The following is a 14,029-nucleotide window of genomic DNA, read 5'->3' on the forward strand; positions in this document are numbered from 1 at the left end:
ACCTATGGCGACGGGAATGTAGTTATTTAATAGCCAACCTGTATAGTGGTACCTGATAATGAACTAGCTACGTGTCGAATTTAACGGAAAACAAAAAAACACGGTGTATTTATTTTTAACATTAGTAACGGGATCGGTCTTAATAATGAATAGGCATTCTTAGGGGTGCAAATATTGCAAATTTATATGCAGATTTCGTAGCAGCAGGAATTTTCATGTCAAAATGAGAGTGATCGTTTGTACAAACTGCTAAAATCATGACTCTTTACTTTTAACTTCTGATTAGCAGAAACGTCTGCAATCGATGCCACTAGGTCGTAACTGGTGAATTTCCAATATGACTTGGAACTCCGGTTGCCGTTTAAGAAGTTTAACACTCTTACGGTAGATGTCGCTACGGGTCCCATTGACCTTAGTAGTGGAAAATTTCGCTGGCTTGGTTGAAGTCTTGGTGGCTCAGTTGGCAGAGCGCTGGAGTATCGATCCAGAGGCCGTGAGTTCAAGTCTCACCCAAGGCAGACATTTTCCACTTTTAATTTTATGACTCTTTACTGTTCAGTTTTGTTGTAGTAAGCCTTTACGCATAAGGCAATTATGCAAAGTGTTTCCAATATTCGCTACGAGTATATTCCGGAAACCCTGAATTGTGTACACACTACTTACTCCAAATAATGTATTCCCATTGGTTCGCTAGCAATTAATAAGATATGTGCTAACATTTTTAAGCGCCAGTGTAATGTGATCCCGAGTTTCAAACCGACGTTTGCAAACGAACCGACCGACGGCAAACGAACAGACGAATCTACTAATAGTAAGCATTTCGTCTACTGGAAGTTTTGAACATGCATTGCCTGTTTTTAGGGTTCCGTAGTCAACTAGGAACCCTTATAGTTTCGCCATGTCTGTCTGTCCGTCCGTCCGTCCGTCCGTCCGTCCGTCCGTCCGTCCGTCCGTCCGTCCGTCCGTCCGTCCGTCCGTCCGTCCGTCCGTCCGTCCGCGGATAATCTCAGTAACCGTAAGCACTAGAAAGCTGAAATTTGGTACCAATATGTATATCAATCACGCCAACAAAGTGCAAAAATAAAAAATGGGAAAAAATGTTTTATTAGGGTACCCCCCCCCCCCCCCCCCCTACATGTAAAGTGGGGGCTGATATTTTTTTTCATTCCAACCCCAACGTGTGATATATTGTTGAATAGGTATTTAAAAATGAATAAGGGTTTGCTAAGATCGTTTTTTGATAATATTAATATTTTCTGAAATAATCGCTCCTAAAGGAAAAAAAAGTGCGTCCCCCCCTCTAACTTTTGAACCATATGTTTTAAAAATATGAAAAAAATCACAAAAGTGGAACTTTATAAAGACTTTCTAGGAAAATTGTTTTGAACTTGATAGGTTCAGTAGTTTTTGAGAAAAATACGGAAAACTACGGAACCCTACACTGAGCGTGGCCCGACACGCTCTTGGCCGGTTTTTAAAATGAGTTTTGAGTTGAGCGGACAAGAATACATATTTTAACCTTTAAATGCATGGTGATGTATATATGCATCATATATAAGCTATGTGGCAAAATGTGTCGCTCTCGCATAGGTCTCTTTAGTCATCAAAAGCGATGTCTCTCGGAGATTGCACCATAAATCGTCTGAAATAGACGCTAAGGCCAGTAGTAGTATAAGCGCTGGTAGCCTAGCGGCAAGTACGTGCGACTTTCGTTCCGGAGGTCGCGGGTTCGAACCCCGGCTCGCACCAATGAGTTTTTCGGAATTTATGTGCGAAATGTCATTTGATATTTGCCAGTCGCTTTTCGGTGTAGGAAAACATCGTGAGAAAAGGACTAATTCCAATGAGGTCTAGTTTACCCTTCGGGTTGGAAGGTCAGATGGCAGTCGCTTTCGTAAAAACTAGTGCCTACGCCAAATCTTGGGATTAGTTGTCAAAGCGGACCCCAGGCTCCCATGAGCCGTGGCAAATGCCGGGATAACGCAAGGAGGATGATGATGATGTATATCTATCTATCTATCTATCTATAGCAGCCTCTAAAGCGCCCGTCTTCGGACATAGGCCTCCTCTCCATTCCTCCACGCTTGTCGGTCCATTGCCATCCGCATCCAGTTATCGCCAGCTTGTTGGCAGATGTCGTCTCTCCATCTAAGGGGGGGGGATGATGTATATATGCATTAGGGATGTACCGACTATTGATTTGGCCGACTAGGCCGACTACCGACTAGTCGGCGCTTGGGTGGCCGATTAGTCGGCCGACTAGTCGGCTAATCGGCCAGAACATAATTTTCGATAAATTCACATTTTGAATGTCATTTTTGGTCCTTCGTTCGCGCTTTTCATGATTTTTTACAGATGTTCAAAGGTTCATGACAATATTTATATAAATAATTAATTGAAATACGGTTGTACTCACGTTATTATATCGCTATTGCTGCGACATGTTTCGCCCTATACGCCTCCTATACGCCTGAAGAGGGGCCTCCGAATTGGCCCGAAACATGTCGCAGCAATAGCGATATAATAACGTGAGTACAACCGTATTTCAATTAATTATTTGAATATGTCTCACGGAAGTTTAACATGTATAATATTTATATACATTTTCCATTTTTAACAACCGGCTTGGCTTAGTGAGTAGAGTAGTGATCCTGCCTATGAAGTCGATTCCTAGGTAGGAAATTTATTTCTGTGGTGATAACAGATATTTATTGTTTTGACAAAAAAAGGAATTACTAATAGCTACATAATACAACCATAATTTTCAGCTGGTAATTTAATTTTGTACTGTTTTTCTATCACTAATGAAGTGCCGACTAATCGGATGCATCATATATTTGATGGCCCGTGGCTCGATATGTAGCTATCCAAAATCACATTTATTGTTTAATTATTATTCATTATGTATTATTATTTACTATTTATTATTTAAGGATTAAGATGAAATAGCGGAAAAGTGTGAAAAAACAGGACGATGGCGATTTTTAGTAGGTATGTGATTTAGGCTGATTTTTTCAGAGTTAGTAATTAGTTTATGTTTAAACATTTTATCATAAAGGTTTCACAAATAGTGTACCTTTTTAATAGTAGTAATTTTTTTTAATTAAAACTTACCAATTACGATATATTTATATAAATAAGATTTGGCCTATTTAACTTCTAACACTGAGTCAGAAAACCATTGTCTATCACATATATTAATATCTCGTTAAAATAAAAATTCATGCATTTAAGGGTTAATAGTTTTCGACAAAAACGGTCTATTCCCTTAGTTAATTAAATTTAATGGTCGCGAACCGTGCGGTTTCAGAGGAATTTCCTCACGCGAACGCTCCGGCTGTGGAATGAGCTCTCTGCCGAGGTATTCCCGATGAACTACAGTATGGAGTTCTTTAAAAAAGGAGTGTACAAGTTTCTAATGGGTCGGCAACGCGCGTGTGACACCCCTTGAGTTGCAGACGTCCATAGGTTGCGGTGGCCGCTTTCCATCAGGCTGGTCGTATGCCTGTTTGCCATCAACGTGGTATAAAAAAAATTGGCTAGACGAGACAGAAATTTATGGTCAGTTGATGAACATCTAAAGAGGAACGATTGAAATTTTTTATTGATTTTCGGTAGCTTTATCTGCTTAAGTCTCGGTAAGCGAACGGAATGCGATTAGCTTTGTAAGTGGACTGTTTGCTCGGGGTCCCGGGGTCCGGGGAACAATGCATGTGTGGACACACCACTACACAGAGTTCACAGAATATAAATAAGATTGGCTCACGTTTTGGAAGCGCATGTGGGGAGAGACCCGAGCGATCAAGCTAACATTGCATGACGTTTGCAGTGCTATAATTTATATTAAGTTTATCTAATGTTTGTAATGACTAAAATGTTGACCGAATGGTGACCGCTGGCCGCTATCGGATGTAAGAAGCGCCTGGCATCCATTGGCTCGTTGGGTGGACGACATTCGAAAAGCTACGGGGCACTTCTGGATGAGATTAGCCCAGGACCGGGATAAGTGGCGTACTCGAGAGAGGCCTATGCAGTGCTCAGCAGTGGGCGATTAATGGCTGATGATGAATGGCATTACCTTACTTGTATTGAAGTGCGAAGTTAGCTGAGCCCTTAACAGCAACTACGTAGCAACTATAGTTACTACGTAGAGCTACGACCGTATTACATGCGGTGAATTTATGTTAATATGTGGCGTTCCACAGATAAAGGTCCATATGTTTTATGTGCACAAGGCAATATGGACATATGGCCAATTTAATCAGAATTTTGATTCTGGAAGTACCTCATTGCACAGAATCGCTTAACCCGAACCCTAGCTATTGAGATGGAAGCTCACATATGTTATTATAAGCATCAAGATATTTACCGAGTATAGGAAACAAATGGTCTATTAATAGATTGAATACGCACTGTTGAACAAGTCTGGTATCGGCAGCGTGTCGACATGTCTAACATGTCTCCGTGACGTGACGACGGTGCGGGACACGTGACGGATGCGCTCCATAGCCTTCCCGCTGATATGGGACTTATTAGAATAGTAACAAATACCTTAAAAAGTTAAGTATGCCAAGAACCTATGGTAAAACATAAAACCCAGTAAACAGATAGAGCTTATTGATATTAGCTTAAACTAACTAAGGCCCATTTAACTCAGGGTTAGTGGGACATGTCAATTAGCTTAAACTAACTAAGGCCCATTTAACTCAGGGTTAGTGGGACATGTCAATTCCCATGTAAAATGGAGGGTTAACCCGAGGTTAACCCACCATTTTATATGGAATTTGACAGATGACAGCCTACTGACCTTGAGTTAAGCGCGTGATGCAAGTGGTCCTAACTAAGCTAACTGAAATTAGCTAGTAATTTCCATATCTACTAGCCTAGACAATAAATCTACTTAATACATTTATTATTGTCTAGGCTATTGTCAAGACCATTGTTGGTATTCCATTGTCATACGCACAATATTACCTGAAATACCGACGCATTTACCTGAAATTGATTGGATAATTTGTGGACCTCGAAAACCTCGATATTGAAGATCTTCGTCAGCCTAACGCCGTGTCTTGCGTGGGCGACGGTCGCGCGACCGTCGCCGTCGCGTCTCATACTTCCATGTCGATAAGGTTTGATTTCGTATGCGTCGCATCGCCGTCGCGCGACCATCGCGCGACCGTCGCCCACGCAAGCCACAGCGTAAGGCAAAACTAAGATTAACTAGGTCGTTTTCCTTAAACCTACTCGATGGGAAACACTGATCATCGATTCTTAGGTATAGAATTCGTTTCTAGGAGGGTACCGCGATAACAGAAGTTCGAAATCAAAGAGAAAGATGCTGTTACCTATTTAATTTGATCTGTTTTACTTTCATGAAGACATAGTTAATGGCAGAAAAAAATATCACTTTTTTTTTGTTTCAGCCCGAACTCTGCTATGGTTGTAGTATCTAAATGGGCATATACTATGCGTTTGCATTTGCAGCTCAAGGTGCAACGAGTAGGTACAGCACTCCTACATGTTTTGCTGGTTATAGTAATCTAAATAGAAGAAATAATAGGCAGACACTAGATGGGCCATTTTTTTTTTCAAAGTTGTCCACTTCACTTTTTTTGTAACATGGGTATTTTTTACGCGATTAATACTCAGAATCGCAAAGTCTTTCGATCCTGATAGGAGGAAAAAAATGTCCCAAGATTTCCATACATTTCCTTCCATTCCGTTATCGCCGTACAAAATGTATGAAAAAATGGTAACGGAATGGGAAAAAACCTTGGGACACTTTTTTTCTCCTATTAGAATTGAAAGAGCTCGCGATTCTGAGTGAAAACCACATAAAAAATTCCAAATAAAAAAAAGTGGGGTGGACAACTTTGAAAAAAATGGCCCAGATATATTAATATTAAAAGGTTGCATACAAAACCTAATATACTTTTCTATGCAGGACGTACCTTTTCTCTGTAGTCTACTGTCCATAATATACATAGGTAGGTACTTAGGTAGGTACGTTCAAAGGCTTAAAGCATGAATCGGGGTGACTATCAATTCCGTCTCAGCTTCTAATTAAACTACAGCTATCTAATTAATCAGCTCGGGTATAATTAATTAACACGTCATCCGTTAATGAGGGTCTCTAGGCCCAAGCAGGGACATTGGTGGAGTCTCATGGGGACCAATCAAGAGTAATATATCCTTCATTTAAGACTAAAGTGGCCGAACGACCCGACATCCTCTTTTCATACAAAAGTAGTTCAAAATTTCCTCTTTAGGTTTCTGACTTTTTGAATGCTTCCTGTATTAAAAAAAAAAACATTAATATTAAATGAAAGGAGAGAGCAGCAATGGAACATTAAAGTATGGTACTTGCTTAATTTAAAAAAAACTCCATGTCATCGTAATAAAAAAAATGAAAAAGAGCTAATCAATCTATATACTTTCTATAATAAGTACCATTATTTATTTTATGATTGGCTGGTACAAGAATGCCTCTGGCATTACGTCCGCTATTTGTACTTCTTTTTGTGCCATATAGTTAAAGTATTGCTCAACGTATAAGTATTGCGATTCAGCGAGGAAATGCTGCCAGCATCTTGGGCACTATGCCTCAGGGGCCCTCTTTAGACTTAGATTTTTAGTTTTATTATTTTTTTTTATTGCCTAGTTTATAATATTTATTGTAACAAATTTTTATTTAAGTGTTATAAATAAATAAATATTACAACCTGTTAAAATAAATAAATAGATATGAAGCCCCAGAGAGGAAAACCGGGACCACGTTTGTATGGAGAACCAATGGTCCTCTTTTCTCTTAATAAGCGTTCGTCTCGTACTTACCTTGCTGAGTCTCAAAGGGACCAATCAAGTGTTATATAAATAAGTATAATACATTTATTCAGATAAGATAAGATGATAATATTAATAATATTGTAAGATAATAATTTATTTATAGATAAATTTTCGCCTGTATTAATTCTTCGTTTTGTCTGCGTCTTCGTCGACGATTTAAAAATTCGTAATTTAAGTAAGACATTTCAGCTTCGTTTCGACTATGTTTCGACATTTCATGATAGTGCGAGGATAAGGACAGAAAGTATCGATATGGTATCGAATTTATCAGTTGCGTGGCACGCGACTAATGCGACTATCTTTGAAAAATGAATCAGTGGTCCAATTTATTTATATTTGTAAATACAATTTATACCAAATTCGAAAAAACTTTTTCATCGGCAATTTTGAGTACTTCCTTACTTACATTCTTCTACTCTACTTGTATTCTTCAAAACGTCTCTGCAATTTTCAAGAAATCAGAAAAGCGAATAAAGAATAAGTGAATAAAGAAAAAGTTGTGAACATGTTTACATCAAAAATCTATTTTAACAAGCGGCAAACGTCCACTAACGATAATACATACCAAGCTTTTATTATTAAAGCGCCCTATACACTCGCGCGCGTAATGCGGCGCGACGCCGCGAACGCGAATGTGGAACTTTCTGCGTATCGAATCCAGCGGCCGCTTAAAGGGAAAATGTACACTTCCTGGGACTCGAACCCGCATCAGCGCAGACCGAGCGGCCGCTCCAATTCAGCTACGGATGCTGCCCCGGCCAAAACATGATTCACAACATGATTATTTTATATCAGCGAAAACATGATTCACCCACAAAACAAGTGACTGTGACAGCAAGTACCGTCATTCGAACTTAAATGGTAATCTCGTAGGTAAGACAAAGACAAAACTTTATATTCGAGAGCCCTTGTAATTCTTGAGTAAAGGACTTTTCCATTATGTAGATTTCATCAACATTTCTTGTGTACTTAGAAACAACAATAGACTCAGCAAAGGCTCCATTTAATAATTTGAAGGCCAATGTTGAAAATTTTAGAACCTCTTAAACGGGTCAGTGTTTTGATAATTTTATCGAGTTAATCCGGATGAAAATGTGTATCATCATCATCATCACCCGGAGAAATGGGTATTGAATATTTTATAGTCAAATTAAGTTAAATTGGTGAACCAATTACATACATACATACATACATACATACAATCACGCCTGTATCCCATGAAGGGGTAGGCAGAGCACATGAAACTACTCAAGTTTCAGTGCCACTCTTGGCAAACCAATTAAGTATGGTATAATTATTGAGTAGTTTTCATGAGCTCTGCCTAAGCCTTTATGGGATTCAGGCGTGATTGTACATACATACGTATGTAGGTCGGTGTTGTACATGCATACATACGTATGTAGGTAGGTACCTACTAATTATGCTACAGCTGATAAACATTCAATATTCGATCCAAGCCTTCAATAATATCTACAACGTCTCCTCATTCGTTGCGAAGTGTCTAATATCGGCTCCACATATTCCTTATATAGGTATTCTATTGCAGTCTTAACATTTTTGCTTTAATCTAGTTTTCTTGATAATTTATTATTGTATAAATACCTATTCAAAAACAATTAAATAAGCGCTTAAATCGATTCATGTCGGGCTTCGTGCCTTAAAATCTTATAGTGAAATTCCAACCTGGCCCTCGCATTTTCTCAAGGTTATTCATTCCATAGCTTAAAGCGAAGTTTAGTACCTATTCAGTTTTGCCTGAGCGCATAGACAGGATGGCAAACAGACACGCTATATAGAGCGAAAGAGATTGAACTGGGACACCCTACAGGGTCATACATATGTAACATAATATATGTAGTTAAAAAAAATCTCTCTTTCGCACTGATGAATAAATACACCTTCATTTCATAATTTAATATTGAATATTTTTCATTGGTGGTACTGATAAAGTGGTCTATTTGTATGGCCAACCTAGCTGGATCCGCGCATGTGGCTATGTCATAAATTAAAAGATAATAAAATAGTCTAATCATTGTTCAAAATACATCAGGTAAATAAAATAGCTTTGCCTTAACGCACGCCTACCCCAGGTTACGTGATGAATTGACAGTAGATTAAATACCTACTTCATTCCGATCAGGGGTATTTGAATCCCTAAAAATGTACCCAAGGTCATTGAAAGGTCTCTTATACAACTTTATAGGTAGTGTGGCCCAAAACTACTTAAAAAATTGTAACATTTTAATTACCAAGAATTGTTGATTTTTTGTTTAACGATCATTGCAAACCAGGTCTCTAAAGGACAATGTTTTTGATTTTAAAGGCTGCCAAAATAGGCGAAGCAAAAATCGATTTTTTTCATACATTTCTTGGAAAGTTGTTTTCATACATTTCTTGGAAATGTGTCTGTAGGAAAAAATCCACAAAAAGGTCGCAAATATATTTTTGGCTGACCTATAGGGGGCTGGCTGACCAATATTTAGTAGAAAATGTACAAAATTCCTAATATAGGTATATGTTTCTACAAAGCAAGAGGATATCTCAAACGTAGCATTATTCATGTTTGTATATCCTTCAAGAATGCAAGCATACTTCCACTTTTAACATGAAAGTATGAAGGAATTTCATATTTTGTAACCTCATATCTGAAATATCTATCTACCCACCTAAAAGACAAACGATTTGATTGAAAAAATACTTAGGTATGTCTTTTAGCATTAATTAGGTACTTTTTTTTGTTTGAATTTGTATCATAATGCAAAGATTCTAAAATAAAGTCCTGTAAAAGTGTTAACTGTAGGTAAATGTATCAGATATTCAATTTTTTTTTACCAACATATCATACTTACAACAAAGAAAGCTCGAAGGACAATGTCAAGCACTAATATTCAGCGATAACAAGAAAATGTCCTGAATAAAAGAAAACGATGTCAAGCCCTGAGGGATATGTGGAAATGTGTGCTAAGGTAAGACCACCCAGATTGATAGACTAATATTTATTTTCCTTTTTTAACGCCCACATTTTTCGTGTATAGTATTTACCATCCCTCTGGCAGAAAGCTAAGTAAATAAACAAACAGTATATTAGGCGTTTAGGGACTAAGTATTATATATTTTTCAAAACATTATAAATATATGAATATCGTGCCCTACCTTTTCGATTTTTGTCGAACTGAAGCTCACGGAAGAGTTTTCGAAAAGGTAATCACGGCCTTATATACCCCGGTCAATATGTCTAATGAATGCATCTTATTCGCAGTATTCGGATGTCGGTCCAATGATCCAATCCAAGGTTTAATTGCGGAAACGGTATGCCCGATATTCCACTGAATATTCGTATCGTAATCGACGTTACACTCAGATGCAGATTGTCTTGCGCCTTATAATTACGACAAATGCACTAATATTGCAAAATAAAAACAAAAAACAGCTCCACTTCAAGAGTTCCATTTTCTATTTTATCTCTCATGTTGCAGGAAAAGTAACACAGTTTTTTAATTAAATTTCTGCGCGCTGATCCGTACTATTCCAACTCGAAGAGACCTACTTTTTCATTTCAGTAAAAAAAAATAAAACTAAATTTCTTTCATCAAAACATATAACTTATTTGACACTTTAAGTTCTCGCGCTTTGTACACATATTTAAAGTCACACACAGGTCGAACGCGATTAATTAACATTATTTTTACCTTTTTTCCCAACGTTTCGGCCAGGTTGCACTGGCCGTGGTCGCGAAAGACTGACGTCCCAGCAAAGTGTCACCGGAGATGTAAACAACACAAAACTACCCGATATTAATTTATATAAATGTTCGGGGTAGACAAATAAATATAATCTACCCGCTTTTAGTTATTGTTTATTTCCCACCGCACGACACACAGCACTCACAACATCCGCGCACTGGTCCGAAGATAGATCTTTTGGTTTGAACATTTGAATCACTGGTCCCCATGTTGGCGATAATCTATACCCGTCTTCCCTGTTAAAGTTTTTAGGATATTTTTTAATTTCGATCGCCTCCCTCACAATCCGGGGATAATAGTGTCGCTCGGTGGAAAGAACTTTGGGTTTGTGTAGCTCAATCCAGTGATTCGTTTCCGCAGTAAGCAAGTGCTCGGCGATTGCAGATTTGTGTATATGGCGATTTTTAACTGCCGCTATGTGTTCCTTCACCCTCTCTTGAACGCTGCGCTTTGTTTAGATTATCGCCAACATGGGGACCAGTGATTCAAATGTTCAAACCAAAAGATCTATCTTCGGACCAGTGCGCGGATGTTGTGAGTGCTGTGTGTCGTGCGGTGGGAAATAAACAATAACTAAAAGCGGGTAGATTATATTTATTTGTCTACCCCGAACATTTATATAAATTAATATCGGGTAGTTTTGTGTTTACATCTCCGGTGACACTTTGCTGGGACGTCAGTCTTCCGCGACCACGGCCAGTGCAACCTGGCCGAAACGTTGAGAAAAAAGGTAAAAATAATGTTAATTAATCGCGTTCGACCTGTGTGTGACTTTAAATATATAACTTATTTATTTTTATGGTTGTAAAAACACATTATAAATATTATAAGTGCGTTTTCACATTATCCGATCCGATATCGGATGTCGGAGGGATTTCAATAAAAAAATCCAAGATGGCGCCTGTAATGTGGGATATCGGTCCTGCAGTGGTCCTGCATATCAGATAATGTGAAAACGCACTAAGTAGTAATACACGTCAATGATTATATTTCTAAACTCACGTTGAATGTTTCTATAAATAATGTTACTTTAGATACGCATCCACAGTACCTAAGTAATATCCTGTGGCAGTGACAAATCGTTCTAAGTATATTTATTGTAATCTTTGACTGTGCATTCAATCTTCTTCCACGCTCATTTCATGACGTTTTAGCATTAGTATAGGAGACATTAATAATAATACTAATTATGTAGCGTATATTCTGATCTCTGATGAAAAGCTATCGAAACACGGAAAGCTCCTTTTAACACTTTAATGAAATGTACGGGGTACTCCAAGATCCGAGGGGATGCTGCCCTTGCCTATGGTACGGACGCAGAAGCAAAGCAGCATCGGCTAGAATCTTAACTTAAAAGGGTATTTGGTAGGTACATATGCAACTTTAGGACAAAGATGCATTCCCCATAGATATAAAACGTAGGTATTTCTTTCAAGATTGCTCAGCGACAAACCCTGTGTCTATGGGAGATCTATAGAGAGGTGATACTGTGCTTTAAACATAGTTAAAGGTAACTCGCCATTCTTATTACATGTAGTACGTTGCTTAAAGTAATAAATAATCTGTTTTTTAGAAATGTAATGCAATGCACTATTTTATCGATACCCTACCTACATTATAATGACTATGGCACATCACTAGCAGCAGACAGACGAAATTCCGTTGATGGGCTTGTACTGATAGATTTATAGATATTAAGCTAGATTGAGCAGTTAAGCTAGGAACACACTACGCGGACGTCCGTCGTAAATCGACCGCGGACGGGAATCTGGACAATGGAAATACACATAACCGTGCAAACTATCGGTCGACGGACGCGGACGTGGCCTTGAGCGCACGGACGTCCGATCGAAATCTGGCTCTCTGGATGTTTTGTTCCGTGCACACTGATAGGTCGCGGTCGCGGTCGTTTTACGACGGACGTCCGCGTAGTATGTTCCTAGCTTTGGGCCAAAAAGTGTGTCCACATGAAAGGGTAAAGTTGGGGTTGGTGTCCCTCTCGCACTTATTGCCACTGACAAAATCATTTGAATGACGTCATCACTGTCATAATTTGGGGATACCAGTCAATATTCAAAGTTACTTTACTACCAAATCTACTAATACCCAATTAAAGGCGCAAATCTTTGGTTTTATGGCTTCATAACCACTTAATTGCTCTCAAATGTTCAATGGCCTCTATTGTAAAGCAAAATAAAGGTGACAGTCTGGTAACTAGAGCTACCAAAGATGACTTACCAATTCTTTACAAGGTATTAATACCCTTGCTTCGATATAATACAAAAATAATTTAAGAAGTTTGTAAACTTATACTCTGTCCACAGACCAACCCCTATAGACATCTATTACAAGACGACTCGCGGTCGCCAGCCTTCCTAGTATTTGCACTGATATAAGCGCGGGCGCTCGCCGTGCCCGATCAGTATCGACCAAGTAACAGACCCGAAAGCAGCGCGTGTTTTTCGCACAAAAAAATTGGAAAAGGGTATTTTGATGCCTTAAAGATGTCCACCTGTAGTGTGAAATGGTGTGGAAAGGTAACAAGAAGCTCAAATTTAAAAACAGACGGCATTACATTCCACAAATAAGTCATATTTATAATTTATTCAGAGCCGGCATAGGTCAACTTACATTGGCCACTTACGCGTCAGTAGAGGGACAGTCATACTTCTGTCCCTTTTCATCTGGCGCGACTGCCCGCCGTCCTTGAAACGGCCAATCACAGCGCGCTTAACACATTCCCCGCCCGCTCCTCGCACCCCGAACACTGGTGACTCGTATCGCGAACCAAATATACAAGACTGCCACTCTATAGGAGGTTCTCTGTGACTCTGTCAAACAAGTCTGTCAATAAATAAGAACAAAGAAAACTATATGCATCCTTTTCTTTAGGGTGCTAGAGAAATGGAGTGGAGACCTATAGTTTTCTTTGTTCTTATTTACTGACAAACTTGTTTGACAGAGATTAGTTATCATATAGGTAAAAATACTACTACTACAGTAATCTCTTTAACACTGGTCACACGTGCGAGATCACCAGCCCCAACTTTGACCCTCTCATGTGGACACACTTTTGCTAGTCTGACAAGAACGCCTTTTTGCACTAGTGATAAGGTTCAATTTAGTATGGCAAAAAAAGTGTGAGCTCAGTCCCTATTGAAGGTCCATGGTGCTGGGTGAAACTAAAACGTTTGGGCTTTTACTTACGGTTGAAATTGAAAGCGCTACATCAATGTTTATTCACAATAAACTTTTCTGTAGATATATTATTATTATGTTTTCTACATTCAAAATCTTAGTTAAGGTAATAAAATATTCCGTACTGAAAATCCGTCCGCGAATTTTTTGTGATGGGTACACTGACTTTGACTCCTGTCAATATTGACAGTGACAATGACAACGCTTTGAACATCATAGTGACGTTTTTAAAAATACTTTGT

At 38.6% G+C, this 14,029-nt stretch overlaps 1 non-coding gene across 1 annotated transcript; it reads left to right on the forward strand.

The window, feature by feature from the left end:
• Positions 1–445: 445 nt before the first annotated feature.
• Positions 446–518, forward strand: Trnad-auc. The gene has a single exon. It is a non-coding gene; the product is annotated as a tRNA-Asp (tRNA).
• The last annotated feature ends 13,511 nt before the right edge of the window (positions 519–14,029 follow it).

Source organism: Leguminivora glycinivorella, chromosome 10 (genome assembly GCF_023078275.1).
Source record: "Leguminivora glycinivorella isolate SPB_JAAS2020 chromosome 10, LegGlyc_1.1, whole genome shotgun sequence".
Lineage (NCBI taxonomy): Eukaryota > Metazoa > Arthropoda > Insecta > Lepidoptera > Tortricidae > Leguminivora > Leguminivora glycinivorella.